The sequence below is a fragment of the Rhinolophus sinicus genome, linkage group LG05 (assembly GCF_036562045.2).
Source record: "Rhinolophus sinicus isolate RSC01 linkage group LG05, ASM3656204v1, whole genome shotgun sequence".
NCBI lineage: Eukaryota > Metazoa > Chordata > Mammalia > Chiroptera > Rhinolophidae > Rhinolophus > Rhinolophus sinicus.
In genome coordinates this window covers 134,668,771-134,689,483 of record NC_133755.1, presented here as the reverse complement: position 1 = coordinate 134,689,483, position 20,713 = coordinate 134,668,771, and the positions used below count along the sequence as shown (strand labels likewise).

Here is a 20,713-nt window from a genome sequence, read left to right as displayed (position 1 = left end):
TAATTTTTATTATGAATCTATTTTCTCTTTTTGATTTCAAATAATATTACTGGGTACTTAAACACGAGAAACATTCATATATACCAAATAGATAATTCCTAATAATAATGGCTAGTGAAGAATCCACATCACCTTAAGAATGAAAACTAAAGCCTTTTCTCAAGACATATTAATTGATAAACTTCACTGTTCTTTCTGCTTAAATAGAAAAGCCTTTCCTGTGTAAAAACACAAAGGACTGCTCTAGGTACATTAAATATTTTAATATATTTCAAAGGAAAAACTGGTATTTGTTTTCCAAAAAGCTTTATATAACTTATCGGCAAGGTATAGCACTCAGGAAATCATTCTTAGCCTCTAGAAGTATAGTGAAGATTTTCATTTAATGACGTTTAAGATGGTGAAAAAAAAGAAGGACTGAAACAGGATATACATTAACTATAGTATACTACATTTTTAAATATACATTTTGGGGAGACTAAGAATTCTGCTTATCTATGAGTGATACAAATTTACAGGATTATACTACAGATGTGCTATTAGTGAGGAGGAGGGACGAGGAAGTAAGAATTATCTTTAGGTTATGTATATATTTTTCCTTAGCAATTTTTTTTTTTTTTACCTTGTCCATATACTACCTATTCGAAAAAGAAACACAATTAACTACATTTGCTTAGCAATGTACAAACATCTCATCTTGGTATTGAAAATTCTCCAGTGCTGAATATTTTATATGCCTTGTTTTAGTTAATCCTCACAGGAACCCTTTACATTTAGGTAGTTATCTCTATATTTATCCCTATTTTCTAAGTAAGAAAATTGAGGTTTACATAGATTAAGCAACTTGTTCAAGATCACAGAGCTAGGAATAAAGAAAGGGACTCTGAACTCAGGAGTCTTCACTCCCTTCTTAGAAAGGATTGTCAGGAGCTCAGCCCGCTGGAGGAGAGAGCTGAGCTGTCAGGTGTCAGAGAAGCCCAGTGAAGCAATAAGCAAAAAATGAAGGAGTTAGGCCTTGAATGACTTACTGTGATGGTACAAGTAAGAAGCTAAAACTGGAGAAAATTCCGACACCCCACTCTCCCCCCATCCCCAGCACCCCACACACATCCCCTGCTCTTCCATTTCCCCCATATAACTATACACTGATCCAGGGTCAGGTGGATCAGCACAGATGTGAGGTAGGGGTCATCTCATTCTTGGGAGAGCACAGAACTAAAGGTTCTGGCAGTTTTATGGACCCTGGGTCAAAGAGAGTTTGAGTGAGGTGGGCTAGTAGTGGAAAAGCACTGGGTACTAAATCAGAGGGAAGTGACTTGAAGACCCAAGTCCTCAAATAAGAGACTTAGGAATAAAGGCACTGGGGCTGGCAATGTAAACGAAGATCATGACTAGCCAGGGATACCTGAGTTCATGACTGCAGCTCCCTACAGAGACTAAAGCATTGGTGGATGTGAGGATGGCATCCTTCCCCTTTGAGGCCTGCCAGGTAAAGCCTTTGTAATTGCCTACGGTCAGATCTGAAAAATCACACATAGATTTTTAACCAGCAGCCAGAATCTGAGAAGTGGCTGTATATTGATGTTAATCCAAATTTTAGCATACAAGTATTTTGAGTTGTTTAAAAAATTACACGATTCTGTGGAAGCAAGTAAGTAAGAGGGAAGAATGTCTTGTTGTTTCTTTCCTGGAATTATCAGCTGCTATAGTCCCTGTATCCTTCACTGGCTGCTTATGCTGGGAAGTCCTATAATCTGGGAAAACTCCTTCACTTCCATAATCTAGTAGTAGTACTGAAAATCATGAGAGTTTTTCGTACTTTTATGTTAAATGTGAATATTTGATACCATTTCCTTTCCTGAAAGAATCAAAACAGTAGGATTTTGAAAAAGAAATAACACAATTTATGTGAATTGGATGAGCACATGGAGGGGAAGCTGGGAAACAAGGTAAATTAGGCTAACAATGAGGTTTTATCTACAACAGCAGGAGACAAACACTAGAGAATTATTTCATATGTGCCCTCACATATTCATCCATTTAATATTTAATTATTAATCACTTAATAATTCACCTACAATATGCCAGGCAGTGGAGTTATAACAGGAGTATGACAGAATTGGCTTCTTCTATCATGAAAGGCACAAATGAACTAAGATTTACATTAACACTTATTTAGTTTAAATTGTCCTAAGTGTTAGAATGGAAAGTACAGGTATTTAATACATTTTTCCCCCAGTGCATGAGAATGCATCCCAATTAAAATATGCCTGATTTTGAATTGTTCTATTTTAGTTTTGGTTTCAATTTTGATACAGTATATGTTATGCCACAGTTCAGCTTTGTACTTGATGGTGAACATTATATCTAGTTTTAAATAGGCCCCAAATGAAGCTTATCAAGATGTTCTTTATTGCTATGAAGTTGACAGGCTGTGCGTTCAGAAGCTATTAACTGTATAGTTTTATATATCAAATCCTAAATATAGCTTTTGACCTGATGTATATTTGGGGTCAAAATATATGAGCATGGAACTAATACATTAAGATGGATAGTTCTGAGACTAGGTGTCAACTTAGAGCTATGTGGGAACGTGGCCTCACAAGAAATTGTTAAGATGATCTGTTACTAGGCTTTCATTGAAATAAAGGACTGAGCCCAAACCAGAGGAATAATTGTCTGAATACAATGTTCATGGCTAACCAAGCCGTGTTACTTTTGTATGGACAAATGTGTTGCATGGGATATTACTATAATTTGATTAAAGCTAATGAAAACAACAGGGCAATTGGAGTCATTTAAATTTAAGAGCTTATTTTTCAGCCCTCCTTATTCTTGAAACTTGGTGTTAAATCCTTTTTCAACAGATTGTTCCTCTCCTCCGCTTCCTAGAACCAATCCGTCTTCAGATTTACCTGCTACTGAAGATGGCGCTTGCTTTAGGAACATTTTCTCTGCTTAGCTCCTTAAACTTCTTCAGGGTAAACTCCTGAACAACAGATTTCACTTAGTATTTGGTTCCTTGAGGATGTAAATAACAAAGCAAGATGGTGAACTACAAAAGAACCTGTAATTGTATCCTTATGTTGTTTCTGGAATATAAAGCTTTCGGAGAGGTATAGCCATGTTGACTGCTCTTTTTGCTATCCTGTCTCAACAGGTCTTCACAATTTTAAAGATGCCACCATTTTAGATGGCTTACAATGGTTTCCCTTGTTGAGGTGGTTAGCGGGTTTAAAATGAAGTCCCTCTTCTCTTTAGCATGCTAAGAAACTGCCTTATATGTTAAATTTAACTTTGAGTGTTGAATGCCCATCATCAAGAATAAGCATGTAAACAGTAAGTCACTCATTCCTGATTGCGTTTTCAGTTGCTCAGCTGCCAAACCTATTCATATTCTTGTTATTTTAACAGTTTATTTACAGCCTATATTTAAATAATTCCTCCTCCAAAACATGTTTCTGAAGTAGGTAAAAATTAACATCTTCCTGGTGTCACATTTGTCAAAGCACAGAGCAGTTATATTCAGCAGGTCAAAATATAGCAAACAAATGATCACCACTAGGTCTGGGAGGACTGTTTGGACTCTTATTTTTTCTTATTATAGGTGGTTGATTAATTATTAGGCATTTTCAGTTTCAACAATCTTTGGTCTCCTACTGTTCTTTTATTTCTGAAATTTTTATTCACATTGGAATAAAAAATCAGTGTTTTTCAGTTTAAACATAGTGAAAATATTAGCCTAAAAAGAATAATTATTACTGGGAATCTTATAAAGTGTCTACATAAGGATTAAACTGCGTCCAATATGTCTGTATTGATTTTTAACAATATATTCTTAAGTGAGTATGTATTTCATAAAGAGTATAAGAGAAAACAGAAACTAAAAGTCATAAAATGGCAACTCTATTTTTTTATGCCTTTTCTTTTAGTATATTTTTAAAAACAGGTGAAGTTGCCAATATGTTTTTACTGTTGCCGTCGATTATGTTTGGATTTCTTGAATGTTGTTAGAAAACTGCCATTTCCCAAAGTGTGGCATTCTATACAGAGTGGAGGCTCATGTTTGTTTTAAGCCCTGCCTTTGCTCTGAAAGGAAACTGTTGGGGAGTCTTTTATTCACGACTATGCAAGGCAGGTTTTCCTTGGTAGGTCTTTACATTCCTAGTGTGTATCTGAGCAAGTTAAGTACAGCAGGTCCTCAGGTAACGTCATTTTGTTATGATGTTGATGAAAAAAAAAATCAATTCCTGGCCAGGACCACTGACTGTGTGGAGTTTGCACATTCTTCCCATGTTTGTGTGGGTTTTCTTCAAGTAATCTGTTTCCTCCCCCATCCTAAAGATGTGCATGTTAGGTGAGCTGGTGTATCTACATTGCCCCAGTTTGAGTGAGTGAGTGAGTGTGTGTAAGTGTGTGTGTGTCCGCCCTGCAATGGAAGGACGTCCTGTCCAGGGTGACTTCCACCTGGTGCCCTGAGCTGCTGGAATAGGACCCATGACCCTAAACTGGAATAAGCGGGTTGGAAAAGAATGATCCCACTTGCTTTTATTAATCTTTTAAAAAATGTATGTATAGCTCACATTTATTTCAATGTTTAATGTTAGAAGTGTTTTGGGCTTTTGTTTTCTGTCTTGTGGCGTATTTATATTGGCTAGCCTTTTATAAAATTTGTTTAAACTCTAAGGCTTGTGTTAACTGAGCTCTCTAAGGGCACTCAAGAAGGAGACTGTGTTTTCATTTGTGGCTCATTAGATATGAATATAGCTGCAATTGCACACACACACACACACACACACACACACACACACGCACGCACAATGATTACCAGGCACCAAGAAACTAGGAGCAGTAGCCCAGAACAAGAGGTAGAAAGGGATGAGGAGAATAGATTTATGGAGCATGTAGATCTTCCCTGAAGATTCTCACAAATAGTGATAAGAACACGATAAAAGACTGCCTGCAGGAACACAGAATGGGGGAGCTGTCTGCAGTAGTTGATTATTAAAGTGAGGGTAGTAGAACATACTGCCTTTAGTATTATCGTTAAAAATGCATATAATTAGTTGAGGTTCTTAATCTGGGATGCCTAGGGGCTCTGTGGATGGTCTATATTGAACATTTTATAAAAAGATTTGTAGCTCTTATTAGATTCTAAAAACAGTCCAAAAGTAAAAAAAAAAAAGGTACACATATATCTTTGTACCAACTTAGCTTCATATGTTTTAGGAATTTTGTTTTTTAATTTAACATTAGACTTTAAGCATTTTTTCCAGGTAATTATTATTTGAAGCCATCAATTTGATGGATGCCACATCTTAATTTATTTAAGTATTCTGCTGTTATTACAGAATTTTTTCATTATTAAAAATAATGCTGCTGTAACATGCAGAATTCTAAAAGTGTCCCCCTTCTGCTGTTCTCCATTTTGTTGGAACCTGTGAAGACAATGAGATACCATTCCCAGGATTTCATTGCATATATGCCACAGATGACCTTATGATAGGGAAATTATCCAGGTGGGCCTAATCTAATCACATAAGAGCAGAATTTTGAAGGCGTCAATTTAAGAGCAGATTTTTTTCTTCCACTGACGGCAGAAAATTGACAAGATTGAAAGCACAGGAAGGATTCTATGCATTTTTGCTAACTTTGAAGATGGGAGGTGCGGGGCATGTACTAAAGAATGCAGGTGGCCTCTGGAAGCTGACTGATCCCAAACAACAAGGCTGGGACAACAAGGGACAACCAGTAAGGAAAAGGAACCTCAGTCCTATAACTGCAAGGAACTGAGTTTTACCAAAACCAAAACTGAGCTTACAAGTGGATTCTTCCCTGGAAACTCCAGAAAGACATACAGGCCTGAGGACCCATTGATTTCATCCTTGGGCAGAGAATCCAGCTACACCATATTAGGCCTCGAACCTACCAAACCGTGTGCTATTAAATAGGTGTTATAAAGCTCCTAAGTTTGTGGTAATTTGTTACACAGCACAAATTATGATAATATAGGTAATATAAATAGCTTGGCATATAATCACCTCTGAATTTATAATTTACTTAATCATTAGAAATAAAATTCTAGTTCTAAGCATATAAATATATAAAGGATTGCTATCAAATTTATTCTTCCTAAAATATCTGACGATAAAAATTCTTCTGCCAGTGTATAAGAGGGAAAATGCTACTTTAGCTTTTCCAAAATTAGGTTATAATAGTTGAATAAAATTTTGTTAATTTGATAAGTGAAAAATTGTATTCATTATCTCAATTTGCTTCTCTATTATTATTGAGAAAGAAAATTTTAAATATTTATTAAACATTTAAATTACTTCCATAAATTGTCTTTTCATGTTGCTTGCCATTTATTCTATTGCGTTTTTAGTGGTTAAGTTTGATTTGTATAAGATCTTCAAATAATAAGAATAGTAAACTTTGTCATACTTAGGACAAATGGTGGTGTAAAATTTTGTACCTTGAAGAGGTACAAAAAATTTGTAAGTATTATGTGATCAATCCATTGAATTTTCTTTTTTGCTTTCTTTTAATGTCTTTATACTTAGAAGGTCTATTTTCACCCTTAAATTAGATATTAAACTATGTATAACAATATTGTTATTTTGAATTTCATGATAATCAATCTAGGATATAATTTGGAGCATGATGCGAAGAAAGAAACTTTGTCCTTCAATAATAGCCTTATATCTCCATTACCATATAGTAAATAATCTTTCTTTCTTACTCAGATACTCTTTTACTCTTTTATTTTGTTAAATATATAGGGAAATTGTCCCTTGCTGAGGGGGGGAAGAGTTCTAGTTAAATTACAGGCCAATGACAATATACTTGTTGTCTATTCATAATGTATTTTTATATCTAGAATGTCAAGTGCCTTCTTATTTTTTACCCTTTTTTCACATTTATTTTCTAACATCAGTCTTGATTTCTCCCAAATGAAATTTAGTATTATGTTGTCAAATTCCAAAAGGAATTTTGGACTGAAGATTATTAATTCTATGAAATAATAAAGAAAGAATCAAAATATTAAAAGAATCTGCATATGTAGAACCATGATATACTCTTTTAAGCATAACATATTTCTCTGTAAATGTTTGTGGCTGGTTTATAGGCCCTGGCATATTTTTCTTAAGATTATTTGTAGGTATTTAATAGTTAGTATTAATATTTTGACTGGAGGAGTTTTCCACTATATTTTGTACTTTGTTTTTGATGTTATGAAGGTAAATTACTAATTTCCCATTTGCATTATATATATATACACAAGAAAATCTTCTGAATGCTATTTTCACTTGAAATTCTTGAAATTTCTAGATTTACATAATTAACCTTTCTCTTTATTTTTGGGGGGATTTTAGATATACATAATCAAGCTTTTTTTTAAATAGGTGATTCTTTTCTTTATTGTACTTTTAAAAATGATTTTTATTAAAATATAGCTAACATACAATATTATATTGATTTCAGTGCACACCATAGTTATTCAACATTTATATCCCTAAAGAAATGATCACCGTAATAAGTCCGACAACCGTTTGACACCGTACTATCACATACTATCACATTATTGTCTATATTCCTATGCTGTACATTACATCCCCATGACTTATTGGTTTTATACCTGGAAATTTGAACCTCTTGTTCCCCTTCACCTTTCCCCTCCTTTTTAAAATTTACATAATTAATCTTATAAATAAATATAAAACAATTTTCTGAAAATAATTAAAATATTTTATTCTTTCTAAGATTTATACCTCTTTTTTTTTTTTTTAATTAGTTTCATGTGTACAAAACACAGCAATAGTTAGACATTTGTGATTTATACCCCTCACAAAGTGATAACCTCTCTCCCCCAATCTACTACCCCTCTGGCATTGCATTTAGCTGTTACATTTCCGCTGTCTGTATTCCTTTTGCTGTACTCCACTTCTTGTGAATATATATATATATATATATATATATATATATATATATATATATATATATATATAATTATAGTTGACATTCATTGTTGTTCAGCTTCAGCTTCAGGTGTACAGTGCAGTGATCAGGCATCTACATCTTCCCTGAGGTGGTCTCCCTAATGAGACAAGTGTCCATCGGATACCCTACAAAATCTTAACAACATTATTGATTACGTTCCCCAAATTGACTTTCGTATCCCCGTGGCAATCTTGTGGTTACTGATTGTGCTTTCTAATCCCCTCACCTTCTCCCTTATTCCCCCCTCCCCCCATCTAGCAACTCTGTTTTTCCTCTATGTCTCTGAGATTGTTCCTGGTTAGTTTGTTCATTTATCTTATTCTTTAGATTCCACATATAAGTGAGATCATATGGTATTTGTCTTTCTCTGACTGACTTATTTCACTTAATGTACTGTTCTCTAGGTCCATCCATGTTGTTGCAAATGGTAAGATTTCTTTCTTATTTATGGCTGTGTAATACTCCATTGTATAAATGTACCACAGTTTCTTAATCCAGTCGTCTACCGATGGGCATTTTGGTTGTTTCTGTGTCTTGGCTATTGTGTATTGTGCTGCAGTAAACATGGGGGTGCATACATTTTTTTGAATTGGAGTTTTGGATTTCTCCAGATAGATACCTAGGAGTGGAATTGCTGGATCATAAGGTAGTTCCATTTTCAGATTTTTGAGATACCTCCATACTGTTTTCCATAGTGGCTGTACCAATCTGCAATCCCACCAACAATGCACAAGGGTTCCCTTTTCTCCACATCCTCACCAGCACTTGTTGTTTGTTGATTTATTGATGATAGCCATTTTGACTGGGGTGAGGTGGTATTTCATTGTGGTTTTTATTTGCATTTCTCTGATGGTTAGTGAGTTTGAGCATTTTTTCATACGTTTGTTTGCCATCTGTATGTCCTTTTTAGAAAAATGTCTCTTCATGTCCTCTGCCCATTTTTTAATTGGGTTGTTTGTTTTTTTTGGAGTTGAGTTGAGTGAGTTTTTTATAAATTTGTGATATTAACCTCTTATCGGATATATCATTGGCAAATATCTTTTCCCATTCAGTAGGATCTCTTTTTGTTTTATTGATGGTTTCCTTTGCTGTGAAAAAACTTTTTAGTTTGATGTAATCCCACATGTTTATTTTTTCTCTTACTTCTGTTGCCCGAGGGGATATATCAGTAAAAATCTTACTCCGGGTAATGTCTGTAAAATTTCTTCCTATATTTTCTTCGAGGAATTTTATGGTTTCAGATCTTACATTTAAGTCTTTAAACCATTTTGAATTTATTTTTGTACATGGTGTAAGGAGGTGGCCCAGCTTCATTTTTTTTGCATGTGTCTGTCCAGGTTTCCCAGCACCATTTATTGAATAGACTGTCTTTACGCCAGCCTAAATTCTTGCTTCCATTGTTGTGGATTAAATGACCAGATAGGCATGGATTTGTTGCTGGGCTCTCTATTCTGTTCTATTGGTCTATGAGTCTGTTTTTATGCCAGTACCATGCTGTTTTGATTACTGTAGCCTTGTAGTGTAATTTGATGTCAGGTATCATGATACCTCCCACTTTGTTCTTATTTCTCAAGATTGCTGAGGCTAGCTGGGGTCTTTTATGGTTCCATATAAATTTTAGGATTATATGTTCTATTGCTGTGAAAAACGTCATGGTAGTTTGATAGGAATTGTGTTGAATCTGTATATTGCCTTAGGCAGTATGGACATTTTAATGATATTAATTCTTCCTATCCATGAGCACAATATGTGTTTCTATCTATTTGTATCTTCTTTAATTTCTCTGTTCAGTGCTTTATAATTTTCTGAATACAGGTCTTTCACTTCTTTGGTTAAATTTATTCCTAGGTATTTTATAGTCTTTGAAGCAATTGTAAATGGGACTGTTTTCTTAATTTCTCCTTCTGATATTTTATTATTGGTACATACAAATGCAACTGATTTCTGAATATTAATTTTGTATCCTGCTACTTTACTAAATTCCTTTACCAGTTATAATAGTTTTATTAGTGGAGTACATCTGTACCTCTTATTTCTTTTCCTTGTCCTATTGAATTAGCAAATATTTTCAGAGCGATTTCATATAATATGATGATAATAGGTAACTTGTTCCCAATTTTAATGACAATATTACTGTCATTTTAGTAGTAGATATATGTTAATTTTGGTTTAAAGTAAACAGTTTTTATTATGTTATCAAAGTTTTCTTCTTGAATCCTATGCAGTATGGTCATTAAAAATATTACTTGCGATATCAGATTTATTCTAATGGTATCTGTGCCTCTCATCTCTCTCTTTTTTTTTCTGTGACATAATGAATATACTGCTACTTTAGAGTTTTAAAAACTTTGATTTTTTTTAAAAGAAATATTTGGTTAATATCTTGATTTATTGCAGGCTTGTGGACTTCTTTATGAGCCAATTTGGGCTATTTATGTTTTCTGAGAAACCATAAATTTCACACACAAAAAGTTCAAGTATATTATGTGTAGTATTTATTTAATCTAATAACTTATGGCTATTGTTATATTTACAATTAAATTTATTTTTAAATAAATTATTGCAGCATATTATTTGCTTTATTTTTTAAATGTTTTGCATTAATTTAATATTTGATACCTTTTACAATTATCTTTTGGATTTATTAATCAATTTTGCTTTTATTTACTCTTGAATAATTTTAGCTTTTAATTTTAGTATGGTAAGCTTCATGAGAGTAGGGGCAATGTCTACTGGTGAAGCATTGTATTATATCCTCAGTGCCTATAATATGTCTGGCACCTAGTAGGTAGCAATGTCTATCGGTTAAATGAATGAATTACATTTCTTAGATTTTTGAAATTACATTTGAGTCAAATATTTCATTAAATAATAAAATCATTTAAGGTAATTATAATTACTTTGGGTTTCAACCCTTTTTTGTCTGCATATATAATTTCTTGATTAATTGTATGGTTGTTTTCATCATTTTCTAAGTATGTTATGCTTTCAAGTACACCTTTTACCTGATAGTTTTATTTAAGAACATTTCAAATTCCTCCATCATCTGGTATTTTGTTTAAACTTTTATTAGTAATTTTAAATTATAGAACATTTAGGTCAGAGAATAAATGCTACAAATATTTGTGACCTAATTTGATTAATTTGTATAAATGTTTCATAACTGCTTAAAATAAATCTGCACTGTCAGTTTATAGGTCACGTAATGATTTTATTATAATAACAAAACTTCCATGTCCTAATTTATTTATTTACTTGCTGATTTAAAGGCTGAGAAATAGGTTAATGTCAATCACAACAACCTTAAATCCTTCGTGACATTCTAATAATATTAATTTTATGTACTCACATATATATGCTATGTTGCTCATAAAATGTTCTAAATGTTTAAGTTTAAGTATACAATATACTTCTTATAGGTGGAAAACAACCCTCTCTTGCATTCAGTACTTTTAGTCTTGCATTGCACGTTGTCTGAAATTAGTTCTGTCATTCATACTTGCTTTAAAAATTTGTTTAAAGGAATAATAGTAACAATGAATTGTGTGGTTATAGACTATGGATAAGCAAAATGAATAGCAGTGATGTTGTAAGGGATAGGAAGGAAGGATTAGGAATTACAGTGGTGTACTATTACTTGAAGTGATTCATATTAGTTAAAAATGTATATTGTAGATACTAGCGAAACCACTAAAACGATTTTTTATAAAGAGTATAGCGTAATGTCTGTGATAAAATAAAATGTGTTGAGATAAAATGAAATATAAAATGCTCAGTTAAAATTAAGGCAGAAAAACAGGAGCAAAAGAGAAACAAAGAGCAAATGCAATAAATAGAAAGCAGTTATAAACTTGGTAAATATTAATCCAACTATGTCAATAATCACGTTAAATATGAATGACCTAAATATACCAATTAAAAGATGGAGATTTTCAGAATGGTTAAAGCATTTGAGACCCAACTGTATAATGTCTACAAGAAATTCGTTTTAAATATAAAGACCAGATACATTAAAAATGAGAGTTAGAAAAAGGTATAGCGTGCTAACGCTCATCAAAAGAAAGTTGGAGTAGCTCTTTTAATTTCACCTAAGCAAACTTAAGAACAGGGAAGTGCTTAGTCACCTCCTGTTGACCATGCTGTGAGAATATGGCTGAACACACAATACCTAACACTGGACAGATGAAAGCACAGTAGTTTATTAGTCATATATACTCACAGCCCAGGGGAGGAGGACATGCACACTACACTGGACCATATGGGAAGTGCATTCCAGAAAAAAGTGAGCAAACGGGCTGTGGAGGCAAGAGGTTGTGTTCCGTATTTCCTGCAGCACAATGCGTTTAGCTCTGTTTAGTAATTCCTCTGGTACACAAGAGAGCGAAACCTGCTGTTTAGGGATAAGTAGGACCTGTGCCTGGTCCCTAAGGTAAGGGCTGTTGGGCTAGGAGAACCTTATCTGAGGGAGCAAAATGGGGAGGGGAAGTTGTGTTTAGTCATTTGAGGCCCTCCCAAGTTTATCAGATATCAAGGCAGCATATGACAATGGACCATAATTTTTGGACTTACACCACAGAAAGATTACCAGGGAAAAAGGAGGCATTATATAATAACAGAGTAGTCAATTCTCTAAGAACACATAACAACCCTAAATGTGTATGAATCTGTGAAGGTCTTAAAAAATGGAAGTCTGAGAAATTTTCTCAGCTAAGAAGAACCTAAAGAGACATGTTGACTAAATGTAATGTGTTGTACTGGATGGGATCCTGAAGGAGAAAAAAGAGCATTAGATGATAACTAAAAAGGACATTAAGTAAACAACAATCTGAATATGGACTTTAGTTAATAATGATGTATCAGTATTGGTCCATTAATTATAACTCATGTCCCAAACTTATATAAAATGATAATAAAAGGGGTGAGTATATCACCCCTCTCCAGGCTGGAACAGTGCTGCTGCAGGAGTGCCCCTCCATGGGCCACTGATTTTCCAGTGAGAAGAAGGGCCCAAGACGGACTTCCAGCTTCCCTAACATTGTGGGATGCTTCCCAGGAGGCCCACTTACATGTCACCTCACAGGGATCACTGTGGAAAATCTGCAGGACTGGACCACTCAAAATCAGATAGGGACAGAGAAAGGTGGGGTCAGTGTTTACAGCAACCAGAGCTGGGATCTTGGCAGAGTGTTCTTGCTGGAGGTGGCATCCAAATAGATGACAGTGAGTGACTCTGCCCATCTGCAAAGCTGAGCCAGTGGCCCTATCAGGCCAGGGAGCTTGGTTGGCAGTTCTGTTTAGTCTGCATCCCCAGCCAATGGGCTGTACTGATGGTACATTCCGGGTCTCACCTGGACAGGGAAGCAAGTTCAAAAGCCCACCCAACTTCTGAGCATAGCCTCTGGTCTTTCCCATAGGAAGAGCCTGGCCACTGAAAATGTGCTACACACACACACACACACACACACACACACACACACACACACACCACTAAAATATTATACAGCCATAAAAAAGAAGGAAATCCTGACATTTGTGACAACATGGGTATTTCCTGAGGGCATAATGCTAAGTGAAATTAGTCGGAAAAAAAAGTTAAATACTGTATAATCTCATTTATATAAGGAATCTGAAAAAAACCCACAAAAAATGAAGTCAGAAACAGAGACTAGATTGGTGGTTACCAGGGATGGAGTGGGGTGGGGAAAATGAGTGAACGTAGTCAAAGGGTGTGAACTTCCAGTGATAAGATGAATAAGTTCTGGGGATCTAATGTACAGCGTGACAACTGTAGTTAACAATATTCTATTTGTATACCTGAAAGTTGCTGAATGAGTAAATCTTTAAAGTTCTCACCACACACACGTAGAAAAGATAACTATGTGAGATGATGAATGTGTTAACTAACTTTATTGTGTTAATCATTTTGCAATATATGTGTATATCAAGTCGTCAGGTTGTATACCTTAAACTCACACACAATGTTGTATGTCAATTTTATACAAGTAAATCTGGAAAAAAAAAAGAAAACAATAATAGAGAAAAGGGCTTGAGGTAAAACAGAGCTCTGTACTAACTTTTCTGTAAAACGAAATTTATTGTAAAAATATTAAATATAAAAAATTCATATTTAAAATTTTATTTGGTTTTCAGGGGTGCCTATTAGATAACACTCTTATTTTCCCCCAGTGTTATGAAAAATATAAAACAATGATATGCCCGGTGAATGCCATATTATCATCTTAAATTCTGCTAACAGCTATTTTTAGGGATATAAGTTAATGTGAGAAGCAGAGAATATGCTACTAGAAACCCAGAAATGGCAGCTGTTCTCACCTAACTCTAGCTTATAGTTTGAAGCAATGACGGTGAGTCTGGTACTAATTGGATTTCCTTCCTTTGAGGGCAAAGGAGGTGATGGCAGGGACACTGGTCATTCTGACAGTACACTTAAATTTTCCTGTGAGCTTATAAAATTACTCTATCCAAGGCCTCATTTAGCCATTCAATATGCAGAATTAAGTATTGTTTCAGGTTAGGGGGAGTTCTCTGTATTATTGATTTTAAAATTTACTCTCCTCCATTTGTTCTTTCTTCTCTTTCTTCAACTTCTATTACATAGCTGTTTCCGAGCTCTTTAATTTGAAGTCGCTTATCTCTAATCATGTTATTTTCTGTAACCTTGTGTTTTCAACTCTTATAATCTCTTTGATTCTTGGCCATTTAACTTAAGGACCACTCCCTACACGATCCTTAGAACAAGCTTTCTGCCAAATTCTTTACTCCTTTGCTAACTCCAGGCCTCCTATTTATATTACTATAAATGTTCTGCTAGCTTTGCATCTGTTCCTCTAAAAGCCTCAGCTTCTCATTTTACCAGAAACCAATTGAAGTTTATGCTCAAGTGCTGATATTGCATTCCTCTCAAACATTTTACTGTGTTGATAGATATGTGATCAGATGACAAATATCACATCATGAACAATTTGCTGCAGCCTCATTAGAACCTATAAAAGACTTCCAGTAACTCTGACTAACCCAACTGTATCATTTACATTTCTATCCCCTTCTTAAGGCATGCAAATCATGCTGTTGTGCTAAATACTAAAAGTATCTAGATGGCTGTGTATTTTGGTCAAGTTAAAAAATCAGAAAGATGTAATCTCTTTCAGCTAACTCACCTTTCCTTTTCTTCCCCTCCTCATCACTCAATATCAAAAATCCACCAAGATAATCCTTTAAAACCACAAAATAGTTAGCTTCTACTACATATATGAATTTACAACACATACGTAAAACTAGGACACTCTCCATACTGGGAAATTCAATCACGTAGAAGGGCTTATGTACCCCAATGTGAAAAGTATCTTAAAATTACTTTAATTCTTGGAAAGTTGGCTACCTCCTTTATTGATGTAATAATACCAGGGTATCTCATAGGATTATTCTGAATATAAAACAAGACACAGTATATTTACCATACTTTCATATTCCAAAGGCTGTGTGTACCTTTTTATTGCACACTTTTTTCATATGTTTGTAGACTATCTTTTGATGCACTCTTTAAAATTGGGGAGCAAGCAACACCACTGGTAATGAAAACTGATATGCATATTGCATTCACTCACATCACAGGAGCTTGATCATGGAACAGAAACTATACCCACTTTCAGAAAGCAAGCCATATAGGTGGCTGCCAGTTGTTCTTTACAGAAAACCTTCACAGCTGTGGCTAAATACACACACAGCTTTTACCTAACAATTGTTTTGTAATCTTTACAAAAAAATGGAGTATTTTGAACAGACAAGAATGGTATGTCTTGACAGAATTCTATCTGTTAAAAAAAGGAAGAGCGATCTTAATTAAAATGCTATGTCTGCATGTTTTTCAAATCTCATATTATTTTTAATTATATTCTTTAGTAAGCATCCAGCTAAACCATCTACAATTATTTTCGTAGGGAAAGTATATCTGAAACAACCAATTCAGTTTTGAATATACTGGATATAAGCCAATATAAAAATATGGGAATATTGAAAAAAATTCCATCCTTATGATTTAATTATATATAAATGGGCCTGAAAAGTGAGTATATAAATAATTGGCATTTTCCAGTGATATTTGAACTCATCAGGACCATGTTTATGTAGTGATGAACTCTATTATTTCATCATTCTTTATCTTATCTATGTGGAAATCCAGCCTGGAGATAGAAATATATGCATACTATAAAACACGATGAATTTGAAATGAAGACTGAATTTATCCAGTCTCCTATGTTATAATTTCACATATGTGAGAATATGCATATCATATCACCACTTGACTATAAATCTCTATGTAAGACATTTAACACCAATAGAAACATTTCAAAAATGAAAAAATTGAATTAATGTTTCCTTTCCACCCTAAAATTGGAAATGTTGTACCATGAGTCATATCTGCCTCAGAAAGTCACTTTTTAATGGAATAGATGAAAGGGAGCCTATTTTTCTCCAATTACTATAACTGGTTTGACTTTTTAAAAATCACTGTATTGACGATTTTTTTGGTAATAAAGTACTTTATTGGTACTTTTTAATATCAAATACACAGTAATGTTTTCATTGCTTAGCTTCCACTTTAAAAGCTAGTTTTTAAAAAACCAAACAAAACACAGGAGAAAAGGTGCAATCATTTATTTCTGTCAAAAAATAAGTTGCAACTTTCCTTTAAAAATAATTAGGTTCCCTCACTTTAAACACTGTAATTCACTGGTCTTCTTAAAAAAATACTTGTATATAAAAGGAGACAAGAATCTGAATAATTTTGCAGAGAACAGATGATTGTTTTTAACATCAGTCAGGGGCAGCTTTAGTCATGAATTAATGAAATAATAAATTTTTGAACAGATCTTTAAGAAAATAGAAAATATAGTGTGCTTAGTTCATTGGTAGCTGCCTTTTATTTAATTCATTTTGTCAAACATTATAATTTAAGCATAATTTGCTTTTGTACATCATAGCTGACAATAGACAAGAGAAATGAGTGTTTCTAACAGTTACTTATCAACAGAAATTTTTCAATCAGAAAATTAAGTCTTCTGGTAAATGAGGAGTTCATCTCACAAGTACTGGTAGCACTATGAACTGAAAATACATTATCAGCGTTAACTTTTGGGAAATAGGATAAACATGTAGAGGTGTGGTATTTTCAAATGAAATACTGAAATGCTCATGCATTATATATAAATTAAGTACTTTGTTTACACAAATGTCTTTTGAAGAGCTAAAATGTAAAAAACTAAAATGTAAAAAGAGGTAGAGTAACTGTAAAGTCAAGCTACAAAACATATTTACTGCACACAAGCTTATGGGTTCAAACAAAGTTTATTTTGTGTTATCTGAATGCTTCTGAGTTCATAATGGAGTAGTATGGCATAGCAATACATAGACTACAATCTTGACTTTATTATTAGTATATCCTTTGAGCCTTTCAACCTTAGTTTAAAAAATCTGCAACTATAGGATAAGATATATACCCTGTCATTCCTAAAAGTAGTGTTCAGTATGTTTCACATCAGCCATTTTATGAAAATTGTTACAAAGCCAGAGTTCATATTTAAAAATTAGTACAATCCACTTATGTAAGCAGGGCTCAATTCATATGGGATACGATAATAGCAGTTGCAAATAAAATAGAATGGAATACCCTGGGAGTGAATTGCTTGTTTGACATCAGTATACATTTTGTTAGCAACCATATTTGGAATGTGATAATAACAGGTAGAACAGAGACCAAAACTCTCATCCCCTCTAAATTGACGTTGGCAATTACATCTCTGGTATATACTGTTTATCTCTCCTCTATCCAGTATAAAAATCACATCTGTCAGAAAATATTGACTTTTTATGCAATCATTTATTGATTTATGACTGTGAGAAAGCCATAGAAGTAAAAGATAAGGGAATAAAACATGGTTACACATTAAAGTGTGAGCAATGTCTAGAGATAAACAGAAAATTTATGTTAACATTGAAATGGAAGAAAAAGTATCTTTGGGTTGGGTTCAACATTAAAGTTATTAGGGATTTGACTAAGATGGAATATGGCAACTATTAAATATTAAATAAGTACTGTATTTCCCCGAAAATAAGACCTAACCGGAAAATAAGCCCCAGCATGATTTTTCAGGGTGACATCCCTGAACATAGCCGTAATATGTTTTTTGGAGCAAACCTTAACATAAGACCCGGTGTTATTTTGGGGGAAACATAATATTACAAATTTAAAAAGTCTGTATGCACTTAATATTATATGCACCCAGTTGAAAATGCTAATGTGAAAAAAAAATTGGATTTTTAAAATTTTAATCATCTTTGAAAACTTTTTAACTTGTTTATTTAATCATGTGATTTTCCATATTTGGTGCCCATGTCACTGTGTGGGATGGTAATATAGGGACTACGTGTGATTTACCTTTGCAGATCTATTACCTAATCCGTTCCTGGTGCATTGCAAGGATTGAGTAAATATATTTTGTATTAGTATTGAATAAATGAATGAGAAAAAATACTCAATTTTGAGAAAAGATTCACTTCAATGGAAATCAATTGTTATAAGTAAGCTGAACATGTCACTTGCAATTGCTACCAGTAAATAGACTATTGGGATAAAATTCAGGCTGCGTATACTAAGATTTGTTTGGTATTTTGACTGAATTCACTAACAATTTTTTGTTCTTGTTGTTTTTAGTTTAATCTTATTTATTTTTTTAAAGCTTAAAATATACCTTACATGTTCTGCCTTACTGTCAAGGGAACTTTAGACTGATTAAAAAGAAAGGGAAGACTTTTTCAGACAATATTCAATTTCCAGCTTGAGGAGAAATATTACCCAGCTTTCACCAAAATTCTATATTGCATCAAAGCAGCTTTTTATGCAAGACAACGTAAGTCAAGTGTGGCCTGTACTCCCTTTTACTGTTTCATAAGGTCCCTTTCCATTTCAAAATTTAGAGCCTCTAAATTCTCCTATTTTCACCTGGTACAAACATCTGTAACCTCCCCGCATTTGACAAAACATAAAATATCATTCTAAATGATATCAGTTATGTAAACTCTAAAGCATAAGTTAAAAATATTTTAATTTATGAAAATTAATAAGGTACCTACCATCATCACTTTAGCTAATGTCCTGTTAATCTTGATTCCTTTGTAATGGTCTGAGGCTGAGAGGAACATTATGATATGACTTCTTCCTTTTTAATGCTCCCTTTTTACTCCTCAACTCTAATCTGCCTCTCACTGCCTCACCACCACCCCCCTCACACTATGCTACTACATAAAGATTTCATTTGAAACTCCAAGGACAATTAATTTCAATCATGCCACTCATCCCTGGGTTTCACCCCAAATGTAAACCTTTTGTCATTCAGCCTCTTTCAGATTCTTGTTCATTGACCTATGTAGCCCACTCCTTCCATAATATTTTCATAGTGCCCTTAGGAATCCTCTTTCCATCCCAGCAAGCTCCCATGCACCATTCCCTATACCTTCAGACCCTAACCGAAGCATGGCACTTCCCGGTTGCACTCCTCCTGTAGATTGCTTAGCTGCAGGCTGATCAAAGTTCGGGCAGATGACATTGGCATTCTCCTGGATCTTCACAGCTACCTTTCTGTTATTGCTCTTCTTCCCCAGTGCAAAGCCCCTTATTCCTGAGAGGATCATGGCATCTGGTTGTAGCACTGTTTTTTTTTTTATTATTATTATTGAGGTATAAGTTGACATATAACATTATATTAGTTTCAGATGCACAACATGGCTTGATATTTGTTTATGCTGCAAAGTGATCACCATGTTAAGTCTAGTTAACACCCATCACCATACATAGGTACACATTTTTTTGTGATAAGAACTTTTAAGATTTACTCTCAAATACTCATTAACTATAAATATTATTAACAATAGTCATGGTGCTGTACATTCTATCCTCATGACTTATTTATTTTATAACTGAAAGTTTGTATCTTTTGTCCTCTTCATCCTTTTAACCCAATCCCACACTCTGCCTCTGGCAACCTCTGATCTGTTCTCTGTATCTATAAGCTCATGGTTTTCTGTGTTTTGTTTTGTTTTTTCAGATCACAGTATAAGTGAGATAGTACAGTACTTTTCTTTTTCTGCCTAACCACATTTTCTTTATTCATCTGTTGACAGACACTTAGTTTGTTTCCTTGTCTTGTTTAGTGTAAATAATGCTACAGTGAACTTATGAATACATATATCTTCTTGAGTTAGTGATTTGGTTTTCTTAGAATAAATACCCAGAAGTGGAATTGCTGGATCATATAGTAGTTCTATTTTTTAATTTTTTGAGGAACTTCCATACCGCTTTCCATAATGGCTACACCAATTTACATTCCCATTAACAGTACACAAGGGTTCTCTGTTCTCTATATCCTCACCAACATTTGTTATTTGTCTTTTTTATAATTTTTTTTTATTAACATGGGTGAGGTGATGTCTCATTGTGGTTTTGATTTGCATTTCCTTGGTGATTAGTGACATTGAGCACCTTTTCATGTACCCCTTGGCCATCTGTATGTATTCTTTGGAAAAATGTCTATTCAGGTCTTCTGCCTATTTTTTAAATTATTTGTTTTTTTTCTATTGAATTGTGTGAGTTCTTTATATATTATGAATATTAAACCCTTATCAGGTGTGATTTGCA

General features: G+C 33.8%; 1 pseudogene; it reads right to left on the bottom strand.

Annotated features, from left to right (window-relative positions):
• LOC109449066 (inactive serine/threonine-protein kinase TEX14) overlaps positions 1–19,710 on the bottom strand; it is a 112,478-nt pseudogene extending 92,768 nt beyond the window's left edge.
• Between the last annotated feature and the right edge of the window lie 1,003 nt (positions 19,711–20,713).